This window comes from Pan paniscus, chromosome 17 (genome assembly GCF_029289425.2).
Source record: "Pan paniscus chromosome 17, NHGRI_mPanPan1-v2.0_pri, whole genome shotgun sequence".
Classification (NCBI taxonomy): Eukaryota; Metazoa; Chordata; class Mammalia; order Primates; family Hominidae; genus Pan; species Pan paniscus.
This window is the reverse complement of record NC_073266.2, coordinates 50,955,776-50,979,612: the sequence shown is the minus strand read 5'-3', so window position 1 is coordinate 50,979,612 and position 23,837 is coordinate 50,955,776. Positions and strand designations below refer to the sequence as shown.

Below are 23,837 nucleotides of genomic sequence, written 5' to 3'. Positions count from 1 at the left end.
AACCCAAGTAACTCATTACAGTGTGTTTTCCAGTTCAGCTCAGTTTCCTTTCCTTTGCCTTTTCCAATTAATTTCAAGTAAGCCCTTTCCTCTTCCCATTTAGCCTATCTCAGTCATATGAACTCAGTCCCATTCTCTTTCTCTCCTCTTCTGCCCTACTTATCTTTTGTGAAAGGGGTTCTTTTAAACAAAGGGTGTGGAATACACGGGACATAGCTGATTATTTCCACAGGTCTTAGACCATCAGCCCTGGAAAACAGGTTCCTTTATTTTGCAGGGACTTAACCCCATGTGGTGGAAACAATAAGCAGCAGTGCCCCTATTGTGCACCAACATGAACTACAGGGACCACATCTGGGTACAAGAAACAAGTTACGCACATCTCCACAATGACCTACTCCAAGGGTAGACGACACCTAATTAAAGATGCTATGCAGGAGCTTCATGCTCAAGTCATGGCCTCTTGTAACTTAGAGACACTAGAGTTCTAATCTATGATTATTGGAAGAATCATAATTATTAAGAATTAACAGGGTCATTCTGAAAATGTAAACTTGAAAAGGCTTCCAAATCTGTTCAAAATGGCTCTGTGATCTCTTATACTGTCAATAACCAAATTTCAACTGATTCACAAGTGAAGGCTCTGTTCATCAAGGTCCTTCAGTGTGTTGCACACAGCCTGCCCATCCTAACCTTTCAGACACTTTCCTATTCTCTCTTTCTAGTTCCCAGGAAATTTCCTCCTTTTTCCCAATCCTGATCAGCCCCTTCCTTACTCATGTTATAAATTATTAAAAGAATACAGAAATATGAGCCACACTACAACAAGGGTATGGCAACGAGTATGTGAACGGGAAGGAAGGAAAATGGTCCTTGCAGAAGAGGACATTGTAGAGGTGAACTGAACACTGGAAAAGGGGAAACAGAAACATAGGCAAAGTTGTTTAGGGAAGAGGAGTATAAATATATTGGAAAAAAGGCAATAAGGAAACTGCATAATAGAGCTGTAAAGGAGGAAAGAGTAGAAGAGCACAGGGAAAAGAGGAAGAAGCTGATATGAAAACAAAAAGCTGACAGAAGTTTTAAAATAAGAACTGTAAGTAGAACAGTACATAATTATGAATTACTGAAAGGAGATGCTGTGTTCACATGGACTATATATAGTGTGGGCACTGCCTCAAATGAAAGGCAACGGGTCTCTCATAAAAGATATGGGCAGGAGGTCAATAGACACAGACACACAGGAAGCAAGCAAGGAAGAGGGCAACTGGAGGGAAAGGCATACGATGGGGAAAGAGGAGACAGATAGGAGGAGGGTGAGAAAGGAGGAAAATTGAGCTGAACTGGGAATGTCTAAAGGCAAACTGATTAAATCTAGAAAGGGCCAAAGAAGAAACTCTAGTGTACTAGACAATGTTTAAATGGAAATTTGGGCGCACTGGAAATTGGGGTTACTCACTGTGGAGGATTCCCTGTTTCTCTTCCTGAGTACAGGCCCCTCAGCACACCTGGGCAGCTCCTCCCAGCAATTGAGAGAATTTGGATAGCCCTGTCCCCTTCTCTATGACATCACATCCTACTCTACAAAGGAAGTAAAAGTGCCAAGAATTACATCATGAAGTGGATGAGAGGCAGGAAGGAAATGATGAAGCCACACAAAACACCAGAAGCCACCCTCAATTCCTGCAAGACAGAGAACAGAGAGAAGGAGAGGTTCCTGGGTATGAACAAGCTTTATTGATTGAGCTGTGTAAACATTAATAGAACAAAAGATAAGGAGAAATTATCTTCACAGAACAAAACATTGATGCCATCAAAATAATGTGACACATGGCAGAGACATGAATCAGACTCACAGACAGCCATACTCTAATACACTGAGTGGGGCAAGCCACAGTCAGAGCACAAAGGCATCTTAAGCTACCAGACCCAAACCTTAGACTAACTGTCCATTGCCCCAACAATCTCTTGACCATAAGGCACTACCTGGTCTTTTTGTTGCTTACATTTTGGATGTTTTGGTGGGAGATCTGTTTTATTTATTGTTACACAAGCAACTATTCATCAGGCTTTTCCATTAACTTCTTTAATGTTTAGAAATTCCTTTTATCCAGAGAGCATGCAAATACCTACAAGTATGTCTTTCAAGTACTTATTTTTTAATTCATCTCGAATTCATATTTTTTGCTAAAGTGAAATATTAACATCTGCCCCCTCCTCCCCACAGTAAGCCTTATTTCCCCAACATAATTTGTTTCATATGCCACACATTGGCTAGTGAGGCATCCTCTACCATATGTTAGTAGTAGGGCAATAAAAACGTTTCAAAATGTGAAACCTAAATATAAATGTGGGAACCCAATATATAAAACACACAAATGCAGAGCTGTTCATGTTGAGCTGGAGATGAGAGAGCTTGGACCCCCACACTTACTCCCTCTAATGGCTAACGGCACTTCTGGGAATTTTAAGAGTCTCCAGAAGAAACTGCATAACGCTGTCCTTGGGGGGCTTTGTCCAGGGGTCCCACTAGGTTCCACTGATCTTTCCATCAATTGCTGAGCCAACACTACACTGTTTTAATTGCTGTAATATTATACTTCACTCTCTGAACAGGACACTGCTCTCATTACTCCTTCTTAAGTTTCTAATTATTCACTTTATTTTTTCCAGATGAAATTGAGATTGGAATTCAACGAAACATCTAATTAAATTCCGAGGAATTTTATACATCATTCCACTTAAGATTTATTTTGTAACCTGTAATAAGCTTTCTATTATTTTATATTTTCAGTTGCAACTTTGAATATACTTTTTTCATGTAATAGTCCCACGTTCTATTGCTAATACATATAAAAGCCACTAAATCAGGGTAATTATTATCTATATGAATAGTTAATTGAGTTAATAGTTTTAATAGCACAGAGTATACAATCATGTTTTCTACAAATATTGTGAATTGCTTCTCCTTTATAATAACTGTATGCTTTATCTTTCCTACATTATTTATATTGGCTAAAAATTAATCTTTCTTAGTCCATTTCAAAAAAATTTTTGCTGAAAATCTGAGCACTTTACAATTCATTTCCTCAAAAACAGTCCCCTAAAACTGCTGAGTTTCGCTAAGAATATCTGTAGCTAGAATTATTGGAACTAGCACTGCCAGGAAGATTGTAATTACAAACCACTGGCCACATATCACTGTCTCTTCACAAATCAGATTCTGAAACAGTGCTCAATTTTTACATAAAATGTCCTTTCTTTCTTTGTAAAACAAATTGTTCTCTTGTGTTAAAACTATATTTGTGATCTTACTTCACTCAACCTCTGAGATGTCTTGCATCTCTCATGTACTGAAGTCGTTTCAATTCCCAGCTACTTTCTTTTTTCTTCACTTCTACTCCATGAAAGGTTTCAAATTCAACATTGCTCTCCACAAACGGGACTCTCCACGGCTGGTGCACAAAGCATACACACAACTAGCTGCCTTCCTAGTGGTGGATCTATTTTTCACAGGAGGTAAACAGATGTACAGAGCTAGCAAACATACCATTACATTCCACCTTCTTATCTAACTAACTCTATCAGGGCCTATCTCAAAGACATATACTTTCATACAGTTTTGAGGCAAGATAGTCTCATTCCAGAAATTTCCTCCCCTAGACTACTACACGTCCTAGTATGGGGAGAAAAAAAATGCAAAAAAGGACCTGTAATACCTGCAATATAATTAAAGGAAAGAGAGATGATTTGCCAAATCATTTAGGGCCAAGTTAAGAATGCAATTTTCTATGTGTTAGCTTTGGTCCTTAAGTACCTTTCTGGCCCAGGAACACTGGCTCAAGCATATTAAGGCTTACTCAAGAATTCCTTGGTGTCTCTCAAAGAGAAAACTCATTCTAAGTATCTCTAAGATAAACACATTAGACCAGTGTTCACTTAAAGGTTAAAATTTTCGCCCTTCTGGCCCAAAATAAAACTTTCTGAGAGAGCTTACTTATTTGACGGCAAAATAAAAAATAATCCCTACAATTTAAGTACCATTTCAATGATAGATGTCTACATTTGTGGAATTCTAAGTGGGTATCAGTGACCAGGCTTTCTCCCTTTTTCTAACATTAATGTGTCATCTTCCCTCAATCAATACTGGCAGTTCATTAAAGTGTTCAGATGTTTAGGGCCTCATGTCCAAGGTAAACGATTTTGGGGTTATAACAACAATAAACCATTATATACCTCTTTACAATTACAGATGACTTTTATACAACATATTTTATTTCATTTGCTTCACGCAACATATGTTATTTTGTTTGATCCTCAAAACAACTCAGTGAGATGCATAGAGAAGTATTATTAACATTCTCTGAGATGTACAAAGCTGAATTGGCTCAAGGCCATTAGGCTAGTGACTAGATGAACAGGACCTGTATGCATTACGATACTGATGACAATGTTTAAGTATAATAAGAGCAGCTAATATTTATTAGACAACTCCTATGTGCTAAGTCCTCTCTGGGGGCTTTCCATTATTACAAAAGACTTAGAATTAATGAGTTTAACATTCCTTATTTCTACTACTCTTGAAAACCTCAAAGGTCCATGTCATTTTGATGAAACATGAACTTGGATTACTGATAGCCTTCAGATGAGAAAATAAATTACATCAAAAGTGACAGCACCTCAGCAAATGCCCAGTATTCACAGCTCAATTAGGTTGTTCTTCACTCCCAGCATATGTGGCTGCTGGATGAAGGGTTAAAGATGATACTAACAATTTTCTATTCTATTTAAATGTACTTTATGGTAAAATTATATGCTATTGTATAGCTGTCCCCTACCTTTTTGGCACCAGGGACTGGTTTCATGGAAGACAATTTTTCCATAGCATGGCAGGGGGGAACAGTTTCCGGATGAAACTTCCACCTCAGATAATCAGGCATTAGTTAGATTATCATAAGTCAAGGTATCATCGCTCTCACAAACCCCAGTTCAGCAATTTCACACTTAAGAACAATCAGCCCAGACGTGGTGGCTCATGCCTGTAATCTCAACAATTTGGGAGGCTCAGGTATGCAGATCGTTTGAGCCCAGGAGTTCGAGACCAACCTGGGAAACACAGTGAGACCCTGTCTCTAAAAAAATAAAAATAAATAAATAACAATAAGCAAGGCATAGTGGTGTGTGCCTATAGTCCCAGCTACTTGGTAGGCTGAGGCAGAAGGATTGCTTCAGCCTAGGAAATTGAGGCTGCTGTGAGCAGTGATTGCAACACGGCACTCCAGCCTGGATGACAGTGCAACACCCTGTCTCAAAACAAACTCTATATATATATATATATATATATATATATATATATATATATATATACAATCAGATATTTACTTAAATTCTCAGATAGTGGTTTAAACAATACATTCCCTTGGTATAGGACCTGTCAAAATTGTCATTAATTAGTGTTATCTTGTTTAATGATATTCTTCCTGCTCACTGTAAACCTCATGTAATCCTGGGCCTTGGTCCTCATTCACATCTATATCTCCAAATTGTAGCACTACTAAATAGGCTCCAATAAACAAAGACCAAGTTAATTTGGGGGAATGTTTTGAGTCATTCTATATTTGGAACTTTTTATAGAATAATAATGAAGGTTGTGAGCTCTGGAATCAGATGAACCAGGAATCCCTACTCACTAGATGTCTGATGTTAGATAAGACATCAGAAATCTCTGAGTCATAATTTCTTCTCTTCCTTACTCACAAAAATATTGTGAGGACTAAATGAGATAATGAATATAAAGCACTTATTATTCCAATGAGCCAAATGACTGCCTACAGCAATGAGTGTTAATAAATAGTAGCTAATATTATTGGCTGAAAAAAAAAAGCTGGCCCCTTTGAACACAGCCTAGAAACACAGATTTTTTTCAATACAAAGAAGAGCGCTACCAGAAAATCATAGGAATTAAATGTGGTCTGAGATTTCCTAAGTAAACTTCACTAGTTACTACAAATCAGACTAGCCACATATTCTCATCCCTCGTTGCCTGACCAATTCCAAACGTATTCCACCAATGAGGCACAGGAAAGCCTGCACCATACTGTGCCTGGTTTCCTCATGGCATGCTTTTAGATACTGTTCAGATGACTAGGAAGAAGAGCATACTAAAGGACCAATTATCTTGTTTTGCTTGTTACAAATCAAAAATATAGAATATCAACAGTAACAACTTACTTCCAACAACATATACTGAAACTTTCAAGCAATTATGATATATGGTATCATAGAATATTCATGAGAAGGAAATTCTGTTTTATAGCAACATACTTCAGTTGCCCAGGGTCATAAAACCTGAGCACAGCTGAAAGAAATGGTTTTTGGAGTTTCAAACGAAGTGGTCATTCCCTGAATTTGCAGATGAAATTCTATGCACTTGAGAAGTGAATTCTAATTTCCTGCAGGATTTTGGCAACTTTTCTGGATCTCAGTAAGTTTCTAATCATTTAAAACACTTCGCATTCCTTTTTCACACAGAAAGAAAACAAAGTGGCAGACACTCAGAATTTACACAATGTTCTAAGAAAAAGTAAGAAAAGAATAATTGTTTAAATAATGATATGTAAAACTTGTTTTACAAAGTAAAACTTCTCTTAACAAAAAACAGAGAAATCTTCCTACTACAGAAATTTGCAGGCAGTCTATTCTCTTAAGAGCTTAGTAACTATTAAAAAGTTTTTTCAGTACTTCAAGTAAACATTATGCTTTCCTTTCATTTCTATCAAGTAATCCTAGTTTTTGCCTTTGAATATAACAATAATTATTTAATGTTAAATTACAAACACTGTTTTATCATGTAAGGTCAAAAGGCAATTGTGTTATATAAGTTTACAATTATGGGATTCAATAAGTTATACACAAAATACGTTGCCACATATTTTTAAACACTATTCAGACCAAGTCTCCCTTTGTTTCCAGACTAATAGATCCTTAGTTTCTTCATCAATCTTCATATAAAATAGTTTGCAAACACAGTCACCCAAATCATCCTTCTCTGAACATTCTTGAGTTTTCCAGTGTCACTTTTAAAATACATTTAAGAATTACACTCATTAAAATAAATGAGCTAAAAATTGATAAATATTTTAACTGTAGCTTGATCCAAATAGAATATGGGAAAATCATTTTTTTCTATCTGCAGTAACTACATTAACCTAATATGACGTGCTTTTTTTCAGCAGCCACCTCACATTGTCACTCAACTAAAAGTTCCAGATCTTTCAATATTTGCTTCTGAAATTGCACCCACAGCTCTGTGGTGTGTTTTCCAAACTTGCCAGGCATAAGCATATCTTTGTTTTAATGCACTAGTGTTTGTTTAATCCAGTTATTTAGGCTCTGAAATCTTATTAGTGCCAAATAGCTGATTATTGAAAGTAACAGCTAAACTCATCCCAGAAATCTCCTCCACTGGATTTCTACATGCCCCAAAAAAACCTGCTGCAAAAAAGGACACTGTGATCTCAAGTAAATTTTATCTTTTAGTTACATATTATTTTCTCAAGCTTACAAAGTTCTTTTGTAATCCCCATTGTTTTCCAATTGCTCGGTTTCCCTTATTTTATTGGCCACCTATTTGACAAGCATGATTTTGACTTATTCCTCCAAGTTATTCATGACAGAGCTAAACAAATCAATGGAAAACAAACTGTTGTGGCTGCCACTGGGATCTCTTTTCAGACTGATACTGATTACTCAATCTATATACTATCTATACATGTTCAATCCACTACAAATTCATTTAATTATACTACCACCCAGTTTATAAGTGTCCATCATTTATGAATGAGTTTTACAATAAACAGACATATCAAATGACTGGCTGAAATTTAGCTCTAACATATGCATCTTCTTGATGTATAAGTCTAATAATCCTATCAAAAATAAATTAATTTAGTTTGACATGAATTAGAGAATCCATAATGCCTTCCAGGGATATGATCTTCCGCTTCTATATGCTTACAGTCATCTGTTTAACAATACACTCTTGTATTGTACTGAAGGTTGAGATGAAGCTCAACAATCTATAATTAAAAATTTTTCTCTTCTCTTTTTTAAAATGTAGTTACTCTGCATTAAGCATTATTCTAACATGCATATGAGTTCATTTAATACTTTTAACAACCCTATCACATAGGGCCTATTGTCCCACTCATTTTATAAATGACAGATGAATTAATGAAGATACAAAGGAGTTAATTTAATTTGCCCAGTGTTACACAGCTAGAAAGTGGGAGAACGAAGATCTGAACCCAGGCCTTTGGACAACTGCTCTCCTGTTCTCCATGATTATTCCCATGGTTATCCACAATACCTCCTGGTCATACCTGCAGATTCTTACAGTGTCTTGTCATCGAGGTTCCTATGTCATCATTTCTTATCCCAGATAACTTATCTCATGTAACTTTTCTTATCACATCTCCTTGAAAGAAACTTGCACTAGTTTAAAAGAGACTAATCCAGTGAAATGCTTCAAAAATGAGAAATCATGCCCGATGATAAAGTTGCTGTGACTTTGATCTTGAACACTGTCCCAATTTTATGGCAGTTAAAATGTAGAGGCAGACATTAGTTAACTCTCATTAGCTGAATGAAAGAAACATGAGTTTGTCAGAGCAGATAAACGCTTTCTTATTTCTAAACTAAGAGAAGTGTCTCACATAGACATTTTTATACAGAGGCACTGGGGGGCAATGGACAATATTTACAAGGAGGGCTAAGTAAAAGCAAACATGGGACATATAATAAGTTTTGTTATAGAACCTCCCATAAAAATCTAAACATAACACAAAAATATAAATGAGAATATTAGATGAAATAATTAAAGTAGACAATCTTCCCAAGATCTAATATGATTAAATCAAGATTAGATACTCTAACAATTTGGGGTTTATATTTTACTACTACTAGTATAGATAGATATATAACAACTCTGAAAACAATATTTGCAGATGTAGGATTAATACAATATTATGAAAATTAAGGTGCTTAGTGTATATTTTTGCCTACATATGAATACTAAACCCCTGTCCTTATGGAAACAGACAACAGGGATACCCAGCATTCCCTGCAGGATAACGTGAAAAGCAGCAATCAGTCAAGACCCTAAAGTTTTAAATCTTGGGAATCCATATAAGATGCTGGTGTTAATAAGAGCAGCTAATACATAATGCTAGAAAGCATTTCGTAATCAAAATAGGCTAGGCATTTTTCTAAGAACTTGACTTCTGTTAAGACATTTAATTTCACAATCACTCAGGTAGATTTGTTTTGTTTGTTTTTTGGTTGTTTTTTTTTTTTTTTTTTTTTTTTTTTTGTAGATGAGAGAACTGAGACACCAATACATTAATTCACTTTTAATTCACTTATACCAGGTTATTCCCAGGTAAGAAGCAGAACTGGGATTCAAATCCATGCCTCCTTGTCCAAGTGTTTCACCATCACAATATACTGCCTTGTATCAAATGGTAAAATCTCACTTGGAGGGTAATTTAACAGTACTATTAAAATGTAAAAGGTAGGCAGTCTCACTTACTGAACTTCATCTACCTTTAGGTATTTTTCTTACAAAAATCCACAGCCTATCCTGCATGTACAATGAAGCATTATATGAGATTATGACTCCAAAATAATGAGACGTAGTCTAAGAGGGAGATGGTTAAATAAATGAAGGTACATACATACCATAAAATAATAGAAAGAATAAGGTAAGAAATAAGAAAATATGTACTGACATGGGAGGATGTCCATGAGAAAGTGGTAAGTAAAAATAAACATGTTGAAGAACAATACATAGAGAGGATGCATATATTCCAGTGTCTGTGGTGTACATATACATGTACACCACAAAGTCCCACCCACATCCCCGCCATATAAAAATATTAGCGTTAATAATTGTAACCCTGGAGACTCTACATATTATGTAATTTATATGACTTATGCATGTATTATATAAGTTATATAGTTGTTAACAGCTGATTTAAAAGTCAGCTCAAGGCTAGGCGCAGTGGCTCACGTCTGTAATCCTAGCACACTGGGAGGCCAAGGCGGGCAGATCGCTTGAGCTCAGGAGTTCGAGATCAGCCTGGTCAACATGGTGAAACCCTGGTCTCTACAAAAAGATAAAAAAATTAGCCAGGCGTGGTGGCACGTGCTAGTCCCAGCTACTTAGGAGGCTAAGGTGGAAGGATCTTTTGAGTCTGAGAGGTGGAGATTGCAGTGAGCCAAGATCATGCCACTGCACTCCAGCCTGGGTAACAGAGCCAGACACTGTCTCAAAATGAGTAAATGAATGAATGAATGAAACAGAGAGAGAAAGAAGGTCAGCTCAAAAACAAAACAAATATGAATACTCAACCAATAACAGAAACAGTTACATGCCTTATACTGTAATCATAGTGAAGAAAATAAAATACAGGAAGACTGAAATTTTTCCAAAGCAAACATTACTCATCATTCAATCTGAGTCAGAAAAATTATTCAATGTTATTCCCACAAACTAGTCTGAAATGACACAGCATCCAGATGTATCTGCCAGAAGAAATTAGTTGTAAAATATATCTTTAGATAATCGTATAAAATGACTTTGTTATATGAAATTATTTGATTCTGCCTACTTAAATGTTGAATAACAATGATGTTTATTTTGTCACAGTTAATAGTAATTCTTTTCTCCTGACTATAGATGGACACCACCACCACCACCTCAATAATCCATTTAGTTAACAAATATTTACCAAGCACACACATACACTAAAATGAAATACAATAAAATTTGCCATTACCATCGCTGGAGACATTTACTCTCTGGCTTACTACAGTGGGGGAAGGGAGGGTGGCAAGCATCTAATTTACTTAGAAATAGATTTAAAATGAAAGGAAGGAACTAAGCTATATGTCTTCTTTCATATTCATTCAAAATGCTAATCTACTCTACATAGAAATGACCGCTGCCTACCCTGTTTCTAGTGGTGGTTTTATAATTCAGATTCTATGGAATTGTTATCTTGGTATGTGTTTGCTGCTATATTTCCAGTAACTAGCACATGTAGGTGTGTAATACTTGCCTAATGAAAAAAAAAAGAAGACAATGAATTGACAAGAAAGAATTGATGTACTCAGTTTACTATTCCCTACTTCCTTCTTCCAAAGAATGCCCTTTCTCATTTTGATTTGAATGGAAGCTGTTACATTCCTGAAGCTGACATATTCCTGTCATATTCCTTCAGGAAGAAGCAATTCCTGAAGAGCTTCCTATTAAGGATGGGAAGGAGGGATGGCTGGAGTTGGGGACACAGGGAGAGCCAATCATTAATCTTCTCCAGGATGTACAACCCTAAAACTCAAGAAAACACATCTTGATTACTTTATGGTAATGATACTATGTGAGGAGAGCCTGAGATTTGCTGGAAGCTATGTTCGTAGGCATGTGAGCCAGGCTCAGAAAATAAGCATACTGTGCAGAGAGAGGATGGGAGAGTCCTAGTTACTTTCATTCTTACTTTCCAAGTATTACCTAGAACCTCCCATTTTGCTGCAATGGCTTCTAACTTATGAGTCTTCCAATAAATTCTCCTTTTCATTAAATTGGTTAGATGACCAAAGTTTCATGACCAATGTGTTCATTATACTAATTATTGAGCCTATAGTTTATTCCTTTCATAGGATATTTTAAAAAGATACAGGATATATAATAAATGCTTTTAAGTCAGATGCTAACTTATCTGCTTCCTTTAGATTAACAGAAAGATAGCAATTTCTAAAACCTCATCACTGGCAATGCAAACTCTTAATAAACAAAAATTCTGAGAAGCAGGGTGTATTTCTTTGTTAAATATGCACTTGATCCATCCAGAAGTAATATCTAAAAAAATAAACATTTTACAACAATGGGAGTCCACGGGCAAAGTTATACATAATTCTAGCGGTAAAAGTTATTTACCTAGAACTTTGATGAGTAATAGGTGAAGAAATTCCTGATTCCAAGGCTTCAAAAATAGGACTAACATTTTAAAAATATGAAGCAGGTATCCTAAGAGTTTAGAGTTTAGACCACAGGCTTTCTACAGACCAGTAGACTTAAGCAAAATGTGTGTTCCTGTTTCCAATTTGAGTCATGCATAAATATTTACCATAATGGTTTATACTACAAACCAACTCAAAGAACTCCCAGCCTGATTTACTATACTCAATTATGATGTAATTAAAATATCTGCATCAAGATTTGTGCTAAATAGGCCAGGCATGGTGGTTCATGCCTGTAATCCCAGCACTTTGGGAGGCCAAGATGGGAGGATCACTTGAGGTCAGGAGTATGAGAGACCAGCCTGGTCAACATAGTGAGACCCCATTTATATATATATATATATATATATATATATATATATATATATATATATATATATAAAGATTTATGCTAAACGAATTCAGGGCAAATATTTCTACATGCTTCTTGATGTACTACCTACCTTAATATTACCCCAGTTTTCCAACCCTCCCCAGTTTACTCCTCATTTCTGGTCTTGCTTCTTAAACTATGTGCTAGAGGAATTAAGGTATATTTATAAGCAAGCAGGACTGGTTTCAATCAGCCAATGTTTGTTGGTATGAAATAGGGGTTGGATCTCTTTGAGAAGTCAATGGAATATTAAAACTTGCCTTTGCCAACAAAAGATTCTGCATGAAATCAGATAGTCCCTGTTGCTTCCTAGCCTTCCTTAGTCCTGATTTTACAAGCTGAGTTCTGCTTACAACCAGGTTGGGAGCTCATTATACTGTAATATCACATTTTGATGACAGAAGGAAGAAAAATTATTAACTTTCATGTGATCAAAATACCCATCCCTTTGAAAAAAGAAATACAAAGTAAGAGTTACCTTTAGCCAACCCTAAATTAGGACTCACAACAAGTCTTACTTAGATTTTTCCCAGAGGTTGCCATTCAGCATTATTAAATTTTGCCTAAAGATAAATTAGGCCAGATGTTGTTCTCTTATATTCGGTCAACTGCAGACAGTAGGATTTAAGCCCACAAGGAATCCGTCTTCTCAATGCAAGCTATCTACAGAAAAAGTTTTGAGAGTGTTGTTAATTACCCCTGCCTTCAGGTTTAAAAGATAACTATGCCTGCCATCAGGTATGGAGGACATATAATAATACAAACATCTGGATAATCTGTAGGTGTTCCAGTAATAGGGGATATAAATGTAAAATATCTTTTATTTTATGGGAAATTAAAACAAAAAGATGGGAGATTTTGTTTTGTGACCTTAGCAATTCAGAGGTAGCCTCACCTATAATAATATTTCAGTGGCTGCATACCCATATATAGGCTGAAAATTTTAAAGATAAAGGAATTTGCTGTGAAAATCAATGTCTCCTGCAGATAAATTATGCCATAAACAAAATACAATTTAATATGTAAGCGACTGTGTATTTACAACTTAATCCCTGTTTGTGAGAAGGATTGGGAAAAACCTCCTGGTTTTGAGGTTTTAATTTACAGCATGAAACAGATATGGCTGAATATCAGTAAGTTGAAGGACTGGACAAACATCGCTCGTCTGGTTTAAGATGCATGTGGTCAACACATTCCTTGTGGTATGAAAGTCTGCGGGCTTTCAAGACCCGTTTTCTTCATTTTTCCCCCTTTTCCTACATGAAGGGGTTGGGCTCAATGGGGAATCTGTGAGCTGCCAGGAGTTTCTGCATGGGATATCTAAGGAAGAGTGGAAACTGGTGGGAAACAGCCCGAGGGTAACTGAGCCCTCAATGGATGGGAAACATAGACTGGAATCTCTGAGACAGACAGGCTGGGAAATATAATCTGCTGGTGGGGGTACTTCTCTCCCAGCACTCCCGTAGGCCAAAAAAAAAAAAAAAAAAAAAAAAAAAAAGGTGGGCATAGGGGGAGAAAGAAAAGAAAAGAAACGAAGAAAGAAAGAAGTATTGTTACAGTGTCTGCTTTCCCCTTCTCAGTGGTGTGGAAATCTGGCCATACCTTTTCAATGAAACACAGTTTGTCTCAACTTGGGAACCTGAACTCATTTAAAATGTCCAGGTGCCCTTTCTCTATCTTTTCAACAATCTTGGGATTCAATTCCTTGTTTACAACGATTGTTCTACTCTCTCTGGTTAAAAAACTTTCCTCCTCAGTAGACAAGTGGGAGAAAAGGCAGTTATTTTATAAGGCAAAAATATAAACAAGATTATCTTAAGACGGAATACAAAAAGATTTCCCTTGTAATGAAAAATTTTTTACTGGTTTTACAAGTTTAAAATAACAAAATACAAATACTGGAAAGGAAGATTTTACAAATCAATTTAATGTAATGGAGAAGGAAAAAAACACAAAGGAACTTAACCTTGTTTTCCTAACAGATCTCTGAAGCATGTAATTATATATTTTAGTGCCTCATAAACAAAAGTAAAGGGTGGCCTGGAATAAAAACACCTGTTTTTCTTACAAAGATTGACTCTGTCAGGATAGGCAGAGATATGCGACAGTAAAAATCAACCCCAAAATCTCAGCAGATTGAAACAAATGCTTATTTCTCACTAACATCTACATTTCCAGCCAAGAACCAACTTAACTGAAATTCCATCTTGTCACCGGCTTCTGCGATCAATACAACCAGAAAAGAAATAAAGTGAATAAAATAGTGACCCTCAAAAGCTGCAAGTGAGAGGTAACAAAACAAAAACGGTTATGCCTAATTCAAGGCAGCAAAGAAGTATGATGCCACCACATGTCCCTAAGGAGGAAAAATGAAAAAACTGTCCAACAACCTAATGCTTATGAGGTAATATCTACTTGCTCATGTATTAAAGACAGAGAAAGATTTTTATTTAAATAACTTAGAAGACTTTTTTCTTTGTAGATTCTATTTAATATAAACATGTACATACAAACACACATGAAAAAACTTCAAACACTGTTTTATTAAAGTCCTATTATTTGTTTCCCCATCACCCATTTCTCTAGATGATACCTTTCATGTGCTTAGATTTGCTTTCCCCATCTGAACTGCCTACGACTAGCACCTAGCACCAAGAAGATAAAAGATAAAATTTCATACAAAGATAGGAGAGGGTAGACTCCCCTAATTAAGGATTTCATTCTCCACTAAAGATTTTAACCAAAGGAAAAATGTGTTTAACTTTCATGAGTTCATTTCCTACTATGAAGTTGAGCTCAGAAAATAGTGAATTCCAAAAAAAAAAAAAAGTAGTGTTGCCTGTAATCCCAGCACTTTGGGAGGCTGAGGCAGGCGGATCACGAGGTCAGGAGATCGAGACCATCCTGGCTAACATGGTGAAACCCCATCTCTACTAAAAATACAAAAAAGTAGCTGGGCGTGGTGGTGGGCACCTGTAGTCCCAGCTACTTGGGAGGCTGAGGCAAGAGAAGGGTGTGAACCCAGGAGGCAGAGCTTGCAGTGAGCCGAGATCGCGCCACTGCACTCCAGCCTGGGTGACAGAGAAAGACTTCGTTTAAAAAAGAAAAAAAAAAAAGTAGTGTCATTAGAAGATCGAAAGGAAATGCAATATCTAGATTTATGCATTCATTTTTCTTTTTCCTGCTGACAGTCCATCTATTCCTATTTAGTTACTGGAACTTGGTTTGTAAACAGAGCATTAGCAAAAAATGACAAAGAAATAAAAATTGGAGAAAGGATGAGAATAGGAGATAATATTTTTGTTTATATTCAATAGCATGTTTCTTTTTCTCATTCGCTCACTAAAGATCCTGGTGGATCCAGACTAAATGTGTATTCTCTTTAAATAGTAGCAACTCTGCCCAGGACAGAGCATGAAAAACATCAATTCTCAGAACCATCCACTTTCCAAGCTGAAAAAGTAGAAATAAATTTCCACAAAGCTAAGTAAAATGCGTTAAAAAAGAGGGAGAAGGAGAGAAAAAAAATTTCTGAAACACTATATTTGATTCATTTGGGCTCTAGGAAAGGAGAAATGTTGTCAAATGAATAAACAGCAAATGGCAGCAATAAGACTGTGATGTCCATAAATTCCTACATGAAATAAGGAATCATTATCTGATGCTGACCTAATCTCAATATTCAGAAAATGAGTGAAGATTCATTCCATGGAGAAGAAACATTTGTTCTCTTCGGTAAGTTAATACCATCTAAGGATTATAATCAATAAAGGTTCTTCTTGGGCATTTTAGACAGTGAATAAAAATATTTACTTTCATCCAGAAGGTACCTGGAAGCTTCACGAAGAAATGTATATTCTAGTGTGTTAAGATCTAAATAGTACTTGGATCCTAAATTGTGTCAAACTATATTATAAATATTATATATAGACTATTCCTATATAACCATAAAGAAACTAGTCTGTGGGGGAAAATAGAACAGAAATCATCCATGGTAACTTCTAGCTTCTAAATCAGGAAAGTAGGTTTCAGTAGAAACAGACCAAAGAGATATTTAGGTTCTTTGTAATGGATGCCTGAGCTTTAACATATATTTAGTGTAAAATAAATATTATAAAAATAATACCAGAAGTAATGAATGAAGAGTACCTGCATTAGAACACTTAAGGTCTAAAGTCAGGCAGACCCAGACTAGAAACAGTCCTCCACAACTTACTAGCTAAGCAAGTTAATTCACCGTCTATACAGCAAAGGCAATGTCATTTATAATTTGTTTTTCCAGCATACTTTCCATCTGCCTTTTATTGGTGCTTTTTTGTAATTTTCCTCTTCTCTACATGATCCTTGTGTAGCAATCAATCGTGATACCTGATCTTGGCAATTGCTGTTGGTGCAGGAATGGGCATATCAGCCAAGCAAGGATAAAGTAAAATCTTCTTTGGCATTGGCACTTAGAAAATAAGAGAGAGATATGGGCTGGGGAGGAGAAAAGAGACTGAGATTGTCTTTAGGCTGTCATGGCTAAGGTTGGACAACACACGTAGGTTGTGCCAGTGGCCATCTTACCTTGTCCAATACCTGAATAGAATCCTGCCTACACCATGAAGCCAAGAAAAAGACAAAGCAAAAAAAAAAAAAAAAAACATAGAAAGCAAATACCTTGACGACATTCTCTAAGTCCCTACCTCACCTAGAACTGAAGTTCATTCCTGGATTTCTCAGTTATGTGAGCCTTTTTCCTTAAACTAATTTGAGTTAAATTTGTTTCACTTGTAACCGGGAGAAACTCAACTAATACACACTCTAAATCTCAATTTCTTCATTTGACAAATGTGAATAATATTATAAAATGTCTCCTAAGTTTACTCACAGGATTAAGCAATATAATGCATATAACAAGTTTAGTTCAGCATGAAGCACGTAAGTACCCAATCATTATTAGTTCTTATTGCTATTTTTATTAATTAGTGATAAAGGTATTACTGTGCTTTAGTAATAATTTTATTATGATTGATATACTAAGGTTATTCCATCATATAAAATTCCTATACTCTTAAAAGGAGGCTATGACACTAAGTTTAAGAATAGTTTACTAGCACATATAAAGGAGATTATTTACTTTGCAAACATTTCCAATCTGTGTTGTAATCAATGTACTAGACAATAGTTATCTTGATTTGAAAGTCAGAACAAGCCTTTTTTCTCTCACTATATCCTGTTCTTTTCTTTTACTGTGCCCTTTCTTCAATCACCCCTTCAAGGTAATGCCGTCTATTTCCTACAGTACTTAGACTCAAAGCGGGTACCATGAACCAGTTTCACTTTTAAATAAGTGATTATAAATGCAAAAAGAATCATTCTCAGTGAAGGCAAGTCTAGAGTCAGTGAAACAAATTACAAAGTTGTTGCAGGAACTTCATAAGATGGAAGCTACCAAATACTAACATTAACTGGCATCTTATAACATCAGACACAAAACTACGCTACACACATTATCTTATTTAAATATTCCAACCACTCTTTAAGGTAGATATTATTATTCCTTTATTAGACAATAGAAATAAAATTGAGAGATGTTATGTAACTTTCTCAAGGTCAAACACATAGTAAGTGGCAGACTTTGGACCCAAACTCAAATCTGCCTGACTCTTAGGACCATCATTAATCTACACTGTCTCCATAACCCATATAACAGCCTGAATTAAGGTAAATGACAGTGGAAATGGATGTATAACTGTAGTATTTAAAAACAAGGATATGAAGAGTAGAAGAAAAAAGATGAAGGTGGCAGAAGTCAGTGATTTACTGGGTATAAGAAAAAAATATAAGAATGTATAACACTGACAAGAGGGTTTGTGGCTTGAACAAATGTGGAAATGGTGGTGGCTTTACTGGGAAATGAAAGAAAGGAGGGGAAGACTTGATGGGAGTGGGAAAGAGATAGGGCATTCAGCTTTAATGTTGTGGACTTCATTGTTGCTATGAAAATGCAAATGGAGATATTTCACTACAGGAGTTGAAGGGGCCATATATACTTTATCATCGCTCTCTGGCACCTAAGGTACAGACATGGGACCTAGAGTCTGCCAATTTGATTCTCCTGAATGTGTATTTTAATCTTCAACATGGGGTGCAAAGACAGCAAATTACGAGACTATTCATGACACACTGGGAACAATGGCAGTGTCTCATGCAATAAGCATGGAGTCATGGTGGTGACTATTATTGATGATATTAGTGCCCACAGCAATATTCCAACTAGGCTATTCTTGAAGCATGACCTTGTCTATGTGTTTTCACTGCCCAGCCTCTATTGATCCCTATTTATCAGGCCTCATTCTCCAGATCCTTTTTGATTATATGAAATACTTTATGACCTCCAAAAAAAAAAAAAACCTGCTCCTTTTCTACTTAAATTAGGAGGAGTTGTGTTCTGTTGCTTGCAGTCCATAATTCTGAATAATAAAACCAATACATTCAGCACTGCATCATGTACAGGATTAAGGGAGTCCTTTCCCCATTGTTCTTGTATCATCCCCAACCCATAAGCTAGATAACGATCTGCTAGATGTTAAGGGAAATCTTAAAATACTTCAAATAATTCATAGACTAACAGTGATCAAATGCAATCAATAGGTTATAAACCACAGCATGATCCACATTTTAAAGCAAATATATATATATATATATACACATACACACTAAGTAGAATAAAGATAAGTCCACCCATAAACATTAAGACAGAGTATTAAAACTGTACAACTTCAAAAATAAAGAGAACATGTAGCAACTATCAGATACAAAATGTATATTATACCTCTTTAAGAATAACAATTTAACTCATGGACATGACAAATGAACATTTCCAAAGTACTAAGGATAAAAAATAATCAGCCGACTTTTATAACTAGCTAAATTATCATTCAAAGGTGAGGGTAATATGTGATCTTTTTGTTTTTTCCTACTAAGTTTCTCCTTTTTTTTTTTTAATTGTAATCTACAAATTCAGTGGATACTGCTTCAAAAGGGTGGCTTTTAATTATTTTTGTACCCAATCTTGACTGTATTCAGATTCAATTTTTTGAGGATAGTAAGGATTTCAGGAGAGAGTAAGAATGACAGGGAGAAGATATGTGACCATCTATTCATCCTTTTATTTTCTAACTTTTACAACTTCATGTGAGTCTGTATCTCAAAGTTAAAAAGTTTAATTAAAACATATTTTTAAAGGTGAAGGCAAAACAAAAACATTTCACCATACAAAAACTAATAATATTTGCTATCCAAAGACTTTCACATAAAAATTATAAAGCTGTGAAAAGCAATTTAGAAAGAGGGAGTGTGATATAAGAAAGTTGAACAGAGAAGTTGATTAAATAAGCTGATAAATGTAATCAATTAACTAATGTTAAAAATAACTAGTTTGATGTGTTTTAAAAGAAAATAACATAAATTTAAGGCTGTAGAAATTGCTACAAGATTGCAGGGGTTGTGTGGTGTATAACAAATAAAACATGCTAAATTCTGCTTATTATTAGAAAATTCAATGATATATCACTTTAAAACAGTGCTGTCAGTTTTGAAAAGGGCTTCTTACGGCCTGGGGTACTTTTGGTTAAAAGTAATCACAAACGTTTTAAACAGGAATGATTCAGTAAAATTATATCTGTTCTTGAAAAATAACTACAGCTTCAGTAAGATTTGGAAAAGAGGTTAGAGACACAACTATTTGGAAGGTCAGAACTAAGTAAGATGTAGTGAATGAATAGAGGAGGAGTTAAATGTGAGCTATACTCGGAAGACAGACTCTACCACTTTCTCTGGACACCATGTGCTTAGGGACATATAGATAACCCCCTAATAGACAGGCACACTGTCACATTCTTCTTTGCCCAATGTACGACACAATTGTTGAAAGTATCCAATAAATGTTTAAATGAACTGGATAAATTTCATTTGAAATATCCACAATACATGAAGACAGACAAAAGGAATTATTAACAAAATTCTAAAATTCAGGGGAAAGATCAGGGCTGACATCCTCATCAGAGAAGACTTGACATTGGGCTAGGCAAGCTGGCCAAGGGTGTGGGGCAATGAGAATAAAGCGGAGGGGGAGGAAACATCCTGAAATACACCAACACTAAAGGGGCAACTGAGAGAAGGGGACACTCAAGTGAGCAGGAAAGAATTAAAAGTGATGGAAAGAGAAATGAAGCTATCAAGAAATCTGATTTTTAAAAATTAATTAAATATCTAAGATTTACAAATGAGAGAGACAAGAAATGAAGAAGAAAAATATTACAACAATTTCTAACTGCAAGGTTTTGAAGACATAATACTTTTTTTAAAAAAAAAGGAAGGCAATTTTCTTATATATACTTGTTAAAATAAGGGTTTATTTGTTGTGTGCACATGTGGGGTGGTGGTGGGAGTGGAAGGTCACAAAGAGTCCTGATGTTCCAGACAGTGACTTAGTTCTGGGGCTATGTCAACAAGGATTTGATGTATGTAAAGATTACATATGTAGTAATTTATTTTGACATTAAAAAAATGGAGAATAAACAACAGCCTCACTGTATCAAGACTCTCTATGACTGAGCTGGAAAACAAACCCAAAGATCCAATTTCAGTTTCTATTTACTGAAATTTATTAAAATAGGTTCTAATACATTATGGTTAATAGTATCTTAGAAATGCCATTCACCTTCTGAATAAAGGATGGTCCATCCTATTGCCTTCTATAAGTCATAAATAATTATGATTGACTTTGATTTTTTTAAATCAACAGATGCATAAAGAATAATGGAATACGTGTACTTGCCAAAAATACCAATTGTGCAATTGTTTTAAAAAATCATAATCTAGTTTTCTCTGGACTAATTTATGCTACATATATGCAAAATAAAGCAATAATAATTGTATCATAAATTATACATGCATCTATTTAGGAAAATCTTACAATTCCTAAGCCTGTCCACTGAGTCTAAATTGCACCGCCTTGGAGAATTCCTCAGATTCTAAAAGTTCCTCCAAAGCTAAGGTCTTGGATGTCATTTAAGTTATATATTTCAGCTATTAAAGGCAATGTTCTGACAAGCCCTTTGGCGCTAACCCCAGGGCATAAATTTGCCTTAAAACTACATAAGAATGTGTCAGAGGGCTATATGTCAATCAACCAGGAGACGTGCCTATTCCCAATTTAGTGTTGTCAGTTGCTGACATTAAAACCAGCAACAGTTAATTGTTACTACTTCAAGTGGGAATACTGAGGGAAGAGGAGAGGTAGGTGTCTAAGTTCAGACTGATAAAGCTGTTAATTGCTACCCCTTTATGTAGATTTGTTTAATAATGAAAACAACATGGTTAATCATATAATGTTTCTATTTGTTCCCCAAGGGCTCTTCAGGGAAAGTTTCCGTCAGGGCTAGATTTTGGCAGCTACCAACTGTGTAGGGACAAAAGCAGAACAATCAAGGCACTCAGTGCTGGCAAATAGCTGAAAGTGGTTGTATACAGATGCCCCTCCTCCTGGCCCTATCAGGAAGGAGCCAGGATCTGCCACTGATGAGCTTTAAAGGAAAAGTTTAAAATGTAAAAGAAGATAATAATTTCAAGCAGAATGTCAGAAGGAAAAGAGGGAAGGAAGGAGGAAGACAGAGTGAGAGGAAGGGACTGAGGGAGGAGAATACATATGTAGGCAATCCAAAAGGCAGGGAATAAGTATGACATAGGCTTGGGCCCTCCCTACGCTTCCATGCAACAGATCAATTAAATTCACATCACTTTAAACACCCATATTGTTTTTTTAAAAAATGACAGGTTACATAGAAAAAAAAAAGTATACACACACACATACAGACACACATACACACACACACATATATACACAACATATAAATATAAAATGTGTATGTGTATGTGTGTGCATGCACAGACATACATATATATATATTGTCCCAGCCTTGCTTTTATAGACAGGATGATGATATTGGGTGTATCATTAAACCACTCTCAGAGACAGTTACTGGGATAGTCCTAGCTACTGACTAATCTCAAGAGGGTATTTTAGGGAACAGAGTGCTCTATGTAAGTCTTATACAAATGTAATGTATATAATTTACTGATTTTTTTTTCACTTTGCCTCATTTGGTAAAGAACATGAGACAGAATTAAATTGTATCATTTCATTTGTTTTCAGATTCTTTAGTATCAAGTAATGAAAACATTCAGAAACAGCTTCAGACCACTCACTGGTGCACCCCCCATCACTGTACAAATACATATCGTAAGACTTATAACATAAGTGATATTCATTTTGTTTTGTGCTTCTTTGTGTGTGCGGGGAGAATAGGGGGTGAGTCTTTAATTCCCTTTCTATTACCACCTAACTACAACAGCCCCATAGTAAAACTCACTGAATATTAAAATGGCTTTAAATCCCTCCCCAATCTGATCGCAATTACATTTTCAATTCTGTCCCAGTGCCTATGCCCCGCCAAGTCTTCTGGTATTTCTAGATTCCTCCACTCATCACCCCCTGAACCTATCCTCTTGCCTGCACCTCACCTCTGTCCATGTTGTTCTCTCTTCTTAGAATGCTCTCTCTTCACCTGCTTAAACTTACTCATATTTCAAGGCCAAACCAAGTTTCACCTAATCCATTGAGCATTCCACAATCACCACATACCACATAGCTTTTCCCTTCTGTAAATCTGTAAATGAGCACCTGCTTGATCACTCATGTGTCACCTACAGATGGTGTCAGCTCAGTCATCCTCCACTTTTTCTTGTTCCTCTACCAAACTTTATACGGCTTAAGGATGTATCTTTGTATCCTCAACAGCATCTGAATCATATACGTAGGAGCCTACAAAGTGTTTAGGGGCCATATTTCACTTTTCCAGTGCATTTCATTGAAGTTTAAAAATTATTACATTATTAAATGTTGAATTCAATTCCTCTATCAGTTAACTTTTCTGTGGTGAAATTCCCTTCCAGGTACAACTCTACAAGTCTAAAAGCCACAGTACACCAAGAAAATAGTTCATTTCTGGCATCTAAGAAATCATCTGTTACCCATGAATTTGTCAAAAAAATAGAAAAACTTAATGTCGGCAGGAAATAAAAAATTAACAACCTAAACACCAGGTCTAAGTTCACATTACTCATTCTTTCAAGTACATTTTTATCCAGCTTGAAACTCATTTTCTTTCTAAATAGGCATAGAGATCATTAAACTCTTTTTTATCTTTCAAACTGTAAAACAGAAATTTAGGTTCCATGTTTGAAAGAAAAGGTGATGAGATATAGATATAAAGAAATGATGCTATGTGCAGACCACAGAAAAGAGCTGAATCAAACCAACTGAAATTTTAGTGATTAA

General features: G+C 35.7%; 1 protein-coding gene across 1 annotated transcript in view; it reads right to left on the bottom strand.

The window, feature by feature from the left end:
• Positions 1-23,837, bottom strand: part of ASXL3 (ASXL transcriptional regulator 3) — a 173,034-nt gene that overhangs the window by 144,051 nt on the left and 5,146 nt on the right. The gene's annotated exons all lie outside the window — the stretch shown is intronic.